Source organism: Mus caroli, chromosome 7 (assembly GCF_900094665.2).
Source record: "Mus caroli chromosome 7, CAROLI_EIJ_v1.1, whole genome shotgun sequence".
NCBI classification, from domain to species: Eukaryota; Metazoa; Chordata; class Mammalia; order Rodentia; family Muridae; genus Mus; species Mus caroli.
This window is the reverse complement of record NC_034576.1, coordinates 11,776,345-11,788,438: the sequence shown is the minus strand read 5'-3', so window position 1 is coordinate 11,788,438 and position 12,094 is coordinate 11,776,345.

The window sequence follows — 12,094 nt, the reverse complement described above, 5'->3', positions numbered from 1 at the left end:
AGAAGAAGAAGAAGAAGAAGAAGAAGAAGAAGAAGAAGAAGAAGAAGAAGAAGAAGAAGAAGAAGAAGAAAAGAAAGAGAGAGAGAGAGAGAAAGAAAGAAAGAAAGAAAGAAAGAAAGAAAGAAAGAAAGAAAGAAAGAAAGAAAGAAAGAAAAGTAGTGGGTGATATTATCTTACCTACTCCCTGTAACATACAAGGCGCTGGTTATTGTTTGGGGATCTACCTTCTAGGGACATCCAAGTCCTGAATGTTTTCTCTGTAAAGCTCAATCTTTTCCTCTATGTACATCTCAGTCTTCCCCAATGGGGTCTGTCATGTGATGTCTTGGCTGCTCCTCAGAAGACATAACTCACTCATGCATTCCATCACTTCCATTCTAATAACACAAATCCATAAATAGGCATGACAGATACGCCAGAGGAAACTGGGACCTGGTGACTGTTCTCATACCTGCTTGTTGACTCTGTCCTCAAGCCTAGTATATGGCCTGTCCTCATGCCTGGTGCATGGGTCTGTCTTCATGCCTACTGTATGGCCTGTCCTCATGCCTGGTGAATGGTCTGTCTGTCATACCTGGGTGGCTTGGTCTCCATACCTGGCACATAGCCCAGGCCTTGATAACTCTCTAATTCTCCACTAGTTTTCCCTGCTCTCATGACAGCTTCTCCTCAACTATGCTTAAACTCAATTCTGTTCTCTGTTCCTAGCCCTCAACTGAAAAATGTTCACCTCAACATGTCCTAAGCTGATTACATACATAGCTTCACATATTCTTTGCAGCCCCGATGTTTTCCCCAATAGAATGAGTTCCAAATGTAACACTCGGGGGCTGGTGAGATGGCTCAGTGGGTAAGAGCACCCGACTGCTCTTCCAAAGGTCCAGAGTTCAAATCCCAGCAACCACATGGTGGCTAACAACCAAATGTAACACCCTCCAATTTCTGGTCCGTAGCCATGCACTGACATGGTAGATCATCTTGCTCTCATGAACTGTCACCAGCTTATCCATTCCTCACAGAATTGTCCCTTTTATATTCAACTGGATCACAGTCAAAATCCGTGGCTCATGAGCTAGGAAGATCTGAAATCTGGGATCACACAAAAGGTCTGGAAGAGGTCCAGCTACAGAGATTGACAGTTGGAAGCAAGAGTGTCTCTGGGTAAAGCCATACCTCTGGAATCGGTGCAGGGGTCAATGACGATGCCACTTTTCCAGCTTCCCAAACCCTAGTCTCCTTCACACATACTAAAGTACTGGTCACTCCTTCACATGACATAGTTACTGAAAAATCTGTCTTTCTGCAAGATGGGCTTGTTTCCTTCAGTGGCTGGGCAGAAATGTGGAAAGTTGGGAATCTGGAACTCCTAGAGGCTAGGTGCTTGCTGTGCATCTTGCCAGTTTTAGCTGGCACTAGACTCTGTCCTAGGTGATAGCAAGCTAGAGTTCCCATGCTTTTGATGTCTACAGAGAGTGTGTGTAAGTGTGTGTTATGAGTGCAAGAGAGTTTGTGTCAGATGGGCGTGGTGGCGCACGCCTTTAATCCCAGCACTCAGGAGGCAGAGGCAGGCGGATTTATTAGTTCGAGGCCAGCCTGGTCTACAGAGTGAGTTCCAGGACAGCCAGGGCTACACAGAGAAACCCTGTCTCGAAAAACTAGAGAGAGAGAGAGAGAGAGAGAGAGAGAGAGAGAGAGAGGGAGAGAGGGAGAGAGAGACAGAGTCAGTCAGTGGTGTGAATGTGTGTGTGAGTGTATGTGTATGAGTGTGTATGAGTGTGTGTGTTTGTGTGTGTGTGTGTGTGAGTGTATGTGTATGAGTGTGTGTGTGTGTGTTACCACTGAGCCAATGACTTTATACATGCTCAACAAGACTTCTGCCACTGAGCTACAGCACTAAGTGTGTTGGGTGAGGTTCTTCCTGAGCCTGCTCATGAGGCTAACCCTTTCCCCTGGCATTGGCTCCTTTGAGCACTTTTTGCTTCATTTTTCTCACTTCGGAGTTTTAGCTCAGGGTTTCATTGGAGGCATCAGAGTCAGGACATGAGATAATAGGGTTTTTTTCTTTTTTGTTTTAAAGGTTTATTTTTATGGTATTGGGGCCTTTGCACCATCTGAATGCAGTTTCTCCACGGGCCAGAAGGGGGCATTAGATCCTCCAAAGCTAGAGTTCACAGGTGTGAATGCCCCTCCCCTTGCCCCTCTGCCGCAGTGTGGGTGCTAGAAACTAAACTCCAGTCTACTGCAAGAGTAAAAAGTGCTCTTAACCACTGAACCATCCCTCCGAACCTTTTTTTCCCCCCAAACAGAGTTGCTCTGTGTAGCTTTAGCTGTCCCAGAACTCATTCTGTAGACCAGGGTAGCCTTGAATTCCAGAGATCCTCCTTCCTCTGCCTCCCGAGTACTGGGATTAAAGGCTTGTGTCACCATTGTGTGGCTTTTTTTTTCTTTTTCTTTTTTTTTTAATGTGAGTGTGTGGGGGCTGAAGAGATGGCTCAGTGGTTAAGAGTCACCAACTGTTCTTCCAGAGGCCCTGAGTTCAATTCCCAGCAACCACATGGTGGCTCACACCATCTGTAATGGGATCTGATGCCCTCTTCTGGGGTGTCTGAAGACAGTTACAGTGTACTTATATATAATAAATAATGTGAGTGTGTGCTACATGTGTGTGGATGACCTCAGAGGTCAAAAATGAGTATCAGATCCCTGACTCCAGAGTTACAGGCGGTTGTGATTGGCCTGACATAGGTACTATGAACCAAATTCGGTCTTCTAAAACAGTGGTCTCAACAATTTTGGGATCACCTAAGACTACTGGAAAACACATATATTTTATTTTATTTTTTTTTTAAGATTTATTTATTTATATGTAAGTACACTGTAGCTGTCTTCAGACACTCCAGAAGAGGGCGTCAGATCTCGTTACGGATGGTTGTGAGCCACCATGTGGTTGCTGGGATTTGAACTCCGGACCTTTGGAAGAGCAGTCGGGTGCTCTTACCCACTGAGCCATCTCACCAGCCCAACACATATATTTTATTTTATTTTTTTTTTAAGATTTATTTATTTATATGTAAGTACACTGTAGCTGTCTTCAGACACTCCAGAAGAGGGCGTCAGATCTCGTTACGGATGGTTGTGAGCCACCATGTGGTTGGTGTCTGGGAATTGAACTCAGGACCTCTGGAAGAGCAGTCAGCGCTCTTAACGGCTGAGCCATCTCTCCAGCCCCCCCCCTTTTTTTTTTTTTTTTTTTTTAAGACAGGATATTCCTATGTAGCTCAGGCTACATTAGGCACGACCTTGTGTAAAAAAAGCAAAAACCAAAAGGGCCTTAGCTGCACAGGTCATAGCAGGCAAGCTATGAATTTCTTCTGTATAGTGTAAGTGCTATTGCCTATGTGATTACTTAGCCCTCAGGTAACAGAGGCCCTAAAAGGCAGAGAATCAAGGTTGGATTAGATAGATAACACGCTGGATTCCACCTTCCAGGCTTGTGTCCTCAATAGCATGTCATCTCCATCTGTGTTTTACAAGTGTGTCTTTTGCTTGTTAGTTTTTTTTTTTTTTCTCAAGACAGGGTTTCTCTATATAACCCTGGCTGTCCTGGAACTCACTCTGTAGACAGGGATGGCCTCAAACTCGAAGATCCGCCTGCCTCTGCCTTCCAAGTGCTGGAATTAAAGGCATGTGCCATCATTGCCTGGTTATTGTTATGGTTTTTTTTTGTTTGTTTGTTTGTTTGTTTTTTTTGTTTTTGTTTTTTTTTTTTTTTGAGACGGGGCTTCTCTGTATAGCCCTGGCTGTCCTGGAACTCATTTTGTAGACCAGGCTGGCCTTGAACTCAGAAATCCACTTGCCTCTGCCTCCCAAGTGCTGGGATCAAAGGCGTGCGCCACCACCACCCGGCTGTTATAATTCTTAATATATCTGTGTTTTCCCATGGTCTTAGGCCATTTGATTAACCAGGGGATGAGATAAACTGGATGAGAAACTGCTGTAGAGGGAGGTCTGATGGACACCTGTTTTATCATAGGGAACTTAAACTTTGCAGCCCTTAAGTGTGGGAAGTCCTCACAACCATGCTTCTTGGCTATCTCTAAGTTCTATGCACCATCTCAGTATCTGAGACAGAAAGCAGTTCTTTACTCTTTCCAAGGAGGTCTTGGGCAGTAGTATAAACAAGTTCAAACCTGAATCTCAGAATACTTCCTGCTTCTTCACTGATGTAGTCTCAAGACACCTCCACAAGAGACAGGTGTGGTATCACATGTCTATAATCGCAGAATTTGGGAAACTGAAGCACAAGGATCAAGAGTTGGCTACGGCGGCTGGCGAGATGGTTCAGCAGGTAAGAGTACTAACTGCTCTTCCAAAGGTCCTGAGTTCAAATTCCAGCAACCACATGATGGCTCACAACCATTCGTAATGAGATCTGATGCCTTCTTCTGGTGTGTCTGAAGACAGCTACAGTGTACTTACATATAATAAATAAATCTGAGAGAAAGAGAGAGAGAGAGAGAGAGAGAGAGAGAGAGAGAGAGATGGCTACGTAGTGCATTTATGCCCAGCTTGGGCTAAACGAGGCCTGTCTCAAAACAATAAAGAGTCTGTGCCTAGTGCCTAGTGATGATTGTCTTTAATCCCATCACTCAGGTGGCAGAGACCAGTGGATCTCTGAAGAATTGAGTCCAGCCCCAAGTACATGGCAAGTTCCAGGGAACCATCATTACATCGTGAGACCTTGTCTCAAAATGAGACTTTCCAAAAAAAGCCCTCCATACCCCATTCACATCAACTGGACCCAGTTCAATTTTCATTCAGTTCCACACAATGAATAGAAATTCTGATATCACAGGGGGCTCAAATTATTTGACACACAATTCAGGGCCACTTCTAATTGGAAAATCTAAAACTTAACTGCGCTCATATGGGCAATATGTGTGATGTCAACAGTTGCCCCTGAATACTGGGGCAACTCTGGAAGGCTCAGCTTAGATCTCTGTCCAATGGAAGGACAATGAAGACCCTGCCATGGTTCGCTTGCCAAACAAGCATAAGGTAGTCCTACACTGAAAAACGGATGACTGAAGGGCTGGAGGGTGATTCCATGGATATATCTGCTTACTGTTCCTCCCTACAACCGGAGTTGGGATCCTGGCACCCATGTCAAACTTATTGCAATTTTGTAACTACAGAGTCAGGGAATTTGATGCCTCCTTAAAAGCTCCTCAAGGTGGGTGAGTAGCCAGGCCCCACCCCTGAGGCCCTCCAACCACCAGGCTCCACCCACAGAACACTCAAACCACCACAAAGGTTGGACCCAACCTCTCTAGATACAGGTGGCCAAGAGTAAAAAGCTCAAGCTCAGGATTTAAAAACCCACCCATCCCATCCTGGGAAATCTCCACCCTGGAAGGCCCTGTCACTCTCTCCCCCCCAGAAACCCTATATAAAAATAAACCCTGTAGGGGCTGGAGAGATGGCTCAGGGGTTAAGAGCACTGACTGCTCTTCCAGAGATCCTGAGTTCAAATCCCAGCACCCACATGGTGGCTCACAACCATCTGTAATGGGATCAGGTGCCATCTTCTGGTGTGTCTGAAGTCAGCTACAGAACTCATGTACATAAAACAAACAAACAAACAACCCTGTCTTCTGCTCAGTTCTCTGCTGCTTTCCCCTTAAGCAGATGCAGCCACCCTTGGGGGTCTTTCCCTCCTAATACATCCCTTGTGTGAGGTTTGTTATGCAGTGTGACGACTTCGTGGTATTCCTTAGCTCCTTACTGCCAGAATACCTTTCCCCTCAGAGCTGAAACACTTGCATTAGGAGTCCTCCGACCCCCACCCCTTGCTCCTCAGAGCTCTAACACAGTTCTGGCTTCCACAAGAACCAGGCATGTGTGTGGTACACAGACATGCACATACAGACAAAACACTCATACACATAAAATAAATATTTCAAAAAACAAAACAAGAGTGGTAGCATGTGCCTTTAATCCCAGCACTTGGGAGGCAGAAGCAAGCAGATCTCTGAGTTCAAGGGCAACCAGAGATATACAGAGAGACCCTGTGTCAAAAAAATAAACAAAACTAAAACCAAAACCAACCAACCAAAATAAACAAAACTCGACACCTTCTGTAGTTAGCACTTTTACTTTGGAGAAAAAATTTAGATTACTACTGAACCTTTATTTACAAATTAATGCTGCCCAGGTTAACAGGGTAAAATGTTCAACAGTTTTGTCTCCTGGGAACTAGAATAAACAGGCTTTCAACTTGGGAGTCACCAAGTTGAAAACTTCAGAAATGCCAGAAACTAACAGTGGAGAGTTATCTGGTAGATTTTTTTTCTTTATTCAAGACAGAGTTTCTCTGTATAGCCCTGGCTGTCCTGGAACTCACTCTGTAGACCAGGCTGGCCTCGAACTCAGAAATCCACCTGCCTCTGCCTCCCGAGTGCTGGGATTAAAGGTATGCGCCACCACACCCGGCCTCAGGTTTCTTATATATCCCAGAGCTACCAATCTAGGGATGGTATTACCCTCAGTGGACTGGGTCCTCTTACTTCAATTAGCAATACAAAAAATTATCCCCACGAACATTAGCACAGGCAATACTTCAGTTGAGTTGAGGTTCTTTCTTTCCATATGTGTCAAGTTATACTGAAACCAATAAGGGCCTGGTCTGACTGTCTAACCATAAGACATCAAGTGACCATCATGAAAGTGTTATCTGGCCCACATATCCATGGGCCACCTAGGCATGGGCAGCATTCTAACATAATGTTAAAAAGGTATAGTTGATCGAGGCCAGCCTGGTCTACAAAGTGAGTGCCAGGAGACAGCCAAGGCTACACAGAGAAACCCTGTCTCGAAAAACCAAAAAAAAAAAAAAAAGGTATAGTTGAATTCAAACTTGACCTAAGACATGGCAGGCTCCATATGATGACTTGTGGTGAAGCTGAGTTCATCAGTAGAGTGCTTGCCTATCACCAAAGGGTTCCAAGGCAGGGATAGTCTGAGATTGGTGGGACCAGCTGGGCACACTGAGAGAGACCCGACCCCTAAGCTCTACCCTAGACAGCCTTGAGTTAATATCTGGGATTGCATGTGAGAACATTCAGAGGGAGACAAGGAAGGAGACACAATCCAGTTATCTATTGCATACATCACATGGCAAACTGAAAACAAAAATCCGGTGACCCAGTTTTGGGGCAAACAGAACTTCCTATGGGACAAGGCAGATAGTCTGGTAGACTGGGGACAGGTGCACGGAGCTTATCAAGTGAGGTCATGAGCTCTGTGCTCTTTGAATATCATGTCATGGTAAAAGAGACAATGGGCCACATAAAAGAGCTACCATTCTACCGGGGAATAATGACTGTCACATTAATAAACATTGCCAACTCTACAATGATGGTTTCAGTGCAGTGGTCAGTGAGTGGACAATGTCCCCCAGCCAAATGCAGACAAAGGGCCACATCCATGAGAAGGGTCTCGTCTGTATCCCACTTCAATACTACTTCCTTAACATCACAAGACACCTCCCATTCATAGTCTTTTCCCTCCCCCAACACATTTTTATTGATTACTTGGGAATTTTATACAACACACCCTAAACATGCTCACTTCCTATTCCTCCTAGGATCACCCTCACACCCTTGTGTCACCCACCCACACACACACGCACACACACGCGTGCAAAAAATAGAAAAAAATACATCAAGTCCAATTTTTGTTGCACATATACTCCCTGGAGCATGGTCAAACTCCCAGTGAGCCCTTTCCCACCCCCCACCCCAAAAGCCATAAATTGTGCAGAGCTACACCTCAACATCTTTATCATAGTTTTAAAGGACTCTCTTCAATGGCTTCCTACCTAGGCTGTTTGTTTCTGTTTCTGTTTGTTTCTGTTTCTGTGTTTCTGTTTTTGTTTCTGTGTTTCTGTTTCTGTGTTTCTTTTTCTTTTTCTGTTTCTGTGTTTCTTTTTCTTTTTTCTTTTTGGTGGCTGGGCTTGGGGGAGAGGTTGTCACAGAAGTCTTCACTGTATCTCGCTCTCTATTAGGAGTCTACAGTCACTGATACTACTGCAAAAGAACCTTTCTTGCCCATAACAGCCAGTGGCAGCACAGACTACAGACATCTCCATGGCCTTCAGGGGCAGCATGGAATATAGCAGAGGAAGCATACATATTCTTATGCTATATTTCCCTCTGACTTCTAGGAAGGGATCTCAGAATCTTGCTACAATTCGGTGCCTCTTTTTGTTTGTTTGAGACAGGGTTTCTCTGTATAGCCCTGGCTGTCCTGAAACTCACTCTGTAGACCAGGCTGGCCTCAAACTCAGAAGTCCACCTGCCTCTGCCTCCCAAGTGCTGGGATTAAAGGTGTGCTCCACCACTGCCTGGCTTCTTCTTTTCAAGACTTTTATTTATGTGTATGTGAGTTTGTGTACCACATGTATATGGGTGCCTATGGAGGCCAGAAGAGGGTATTGGATTCTTGGAGCTGGAGTTAGTTACAGGCAGTTGTAAGCCACTCAATTTAGGGACTGGAAAACAAACGAATCCTCTGGAAAAGCAGCCAGTGCTCTTAACCACTGAGCCATCTCTCCATCCCAGCAAGCTCGGCAGTGAGCTCCTCTACATACTAAGACACCTTGAAAGCCCTGGAATAATTTTTTTGGTCTCTCCCGGGTGCTCTCGGGGGTTAAGAGACATTCTGTTCCTTTCCCAGGAAAAGTTTATACCACAGTTGTCAAACAAGAGAACTTCACCCTAGGCTTGGCTTCTTCCAGAATTTTTATTTGGAAAACAGCAACACAAATATATAGCAACTTAAAGAACTTAGTCTCCAGCTGCCCTCGAGATCAATTTGATAGTGTGGCCTAAGGCTTATGCTATAACTAATATTGTTGACATAGTATACAAGACTTACTAGGCAGGATATTCCAAGGCTTAGAGATGATCTCCCGGAATCATGGGAAAGGGCCAGGTCTGTCTGGAATGTGCAGGGTTTGAGCAAGCCAGGCCTGCTAAGTCAACCCTTTACTGCACAATGACATACAGGATCGGGTTGACATCAATGGCCAGTTGACTCAATGGTGTGGACAATAGGCCACAGTGACTCACCCAGGATGCCAGATAGATCCTGGTACAGGTCTCACATCTCTGGAAACATAGTGGGAAGACAGTAAAGTGTGAATTCAAGATTAAGTCTAAAAGCTGTGTGGCTTTTCCCTGCCTTGGGCTCTGGGCTCACTGGTTTTAAAAGAAACCAGTTGACCTGTGGTGAGCATGTGCCAGCAGCCCCGTGGACAGGTTGGTGCGGTGAGAGAATGCAGCTTTCTGCTGATAGCCCTATGAACGGGCAGCTTGGACAGGAATAATCCTGCTGCCATGGAGCCTTTGGATGCCTGCTGTTCCCGTGGAACACTTAATTACAACCTCATGAAGCCTGTTTGAACCACTCTGTGTGAGCTGATCCAGAGGGTCCAACAAAGCCTGTGAGACGATTGATACTAAGCTTCTAGGCTTGGGAAGGATGAGCTGGGTGGCAGTAAGAGCTACTATTGGACAGTGGGGTGGCGGCGAGTGCTTTTTAATGCTAGCACTCGGGATGCAGAGGCAGGTGGATTTCTATGAGTTCAAGGCTAGCCTGGTCTACAAAGTGAGTTCCAGGACAGTTGAGACTACACAGAAAAAAAAAAAAATCGGGTCAACTGCTGGGATGAAAGGTGTGGGGAAAGGTGTGGGCTATCACCTATTGGCTCAGGGGGTGTTTCTCTTGAAAAACAAAACAAACAAAAGAAAAAAAGAAAAGAAAAGAAAAGAATGAGGGGAGAAAGAGAGAGAGAGGGAGGGAGGGAGGGAGGAGAGAGAGAGAGAGAGAGAAGTTTCTCATCCCACAGGCCTTTATCCTCTTCCCTAGCTACTCCTAAAAGAGTCTTCTGTGAACAGCAGCAGCTCAGGTCTGGGAGGGAAGGTGTAACTGTCAGAACCTTCTCAGTGAGTCTGGTGGGATAAGGTTTTCTTCTCTATATCTCAGTTCATACCTTGTGTGCATGAAGGGGAGGGAAACTGAGATGTCAGGAATCTTACCTAATTAGGCAGTCTGTGAGCTGCAAAGTGTAAGACTGTGCCCAGCTTGTCCTTGTTGTTGGCAGGGGTTGGGGTGGGGTGGGGGCGGGGTGTCACCCTACTGTGCCACAGAGATTGATAATGGACATTTTTTTTAAATATGATTTATTTATTTATTTGTTTTTAATATGCATACACACTGTAGCTGTACAGATGGTTGTGAGCCTTCATGTGGTTGTTGGGAATTGACTTTTAGGACGTCTGCTCGCTCCAGTCAACCCCAACAGCTCCAGTCGCTCCTGCTCACTCCAGCCCAAAGATTTTATTGTTATAAGTAAGTACTCTGTAGCTGTCTCCAGACGCACCAGAAGAGGGCGCCAGATCTCATCACGGGGGAGGGGGGGGTGAGCCACCATGTGGTTGCTGGGATTTGAACTCAGGATCTTCGGAAGAGCTGTTGGTGCTCTTACCCACTGAGCCATCTCACCAGCCCAATAATGGACATTTTTTATAGACCTCATGAGCATTGCCTACTAGGTGACAGAGGGCAGGTGAGGGGCTCCTGAATAGGGCCCATAGGTTAAGAGAAATGCTGCAGAAATTGATCTGCTCAGATGAAACTCAGTGTTCAAGTTTAACCGCATTTAAATTTACTCATGGCCTTGTCACTTTGTCTCAAATGTGCATTACAATATGTTCATAATTATTTGCTCTGAATTCAACCATAAACTATTCCATGGGTACCAGCTCTCCACCACATGGACGGGAGAAGGCTGAATAAACCTGTGAGCAGATGATGGCTTACTTAGCCTTTTGACCTGCTGTTCACCTCTGCTTCCAGGATCTAGCAACCTCAGGCCTGGCCAACTCCAGGGATCAACCATCAAGCAAGCGACTCCAGGTCGTCATAGCAACACTACTCTCAGGTCCCTGATTGGTCATCAGATTTAGTGAGCCTGCATTATTATTATTGTGAGGAATCAATGCCTATCCCCACAGCGGCGTCCAATATCACCATAGCAACACTAGTTTTGAGGCCAAAGCGAGCCGCATCTTGACCTTACCACACAATGGCAAGGAACCTTTCTGACCTTTGAGAAAGGCTGGACTCACCCTCCCCCCAGTAGAATGAAGCTTCTGGTGCCATCCACTCTTCCCTCCCCTGCTTCAGGAGCAGAGAGCTGGGGATGGGGCTTGGGGAATTGGGGGCCCCATGATCATAATAGGTGTGGCATTGGCCAGGCATGGAGATGAACGCTCTTTATTCTAGCACTTGGGAGGCAGAAGAATTGGATCTCTGTGAATTCAAGGCCAGCTGGTTTACATACTGAATTCTAAGACAGCCAGGGCTCTGCAAAAAGACCCGTCACAAAAGAATAAAACAAAGAGATGGTACTTGAGGCACTTATTTAAATAAGTGAACCTGAGGCTCTGTAGTCAGAATGGTAGATTTGCCTGCCTAGGCCCCTCATCTGCCTTCTGAGGGCTGTCCTTGTTTCCCAAATGCCCTAATACTGCTGCCTCTGACACACTAACCTCATAAAGCTCAATAAATACTATGGATGAATGAACTCCCTGTAAGTGGCTTACTGTCACTCATTTAATAGAAAACCCAGGGGTACACTTGAGAGACAAGTAAGTTGCCCCCACCTCCTGGGGTTCTAGGTATCATGAGCTAGAAGGAGGAACAAGGCTGGAATAGAGTGTCAAGGAATAGCATGGATATCTGCCAGCTTGATTTGGACAGAGAGTCCAGAGCCCAGGAGAAAGAGATGGGCTGGGCTGGAATGATGGCTCAGATGGTAAAAGTTATAGCCTGAGTTTAGTCCCTAGAACCCACATGGTAGAAGAAAATGACTCTTGCAAGGTGGTGTATGACCTCCACATGCGCACACACACACACACACACACACACAATTATAAACATGATAATTCTTTTTTCTTTTTTTTTTTTTTTGGTTTTTCGAGACAGGGTTTCTCTGTACAGCCTTGGCTGTCCTGGAACTTACTCTGTA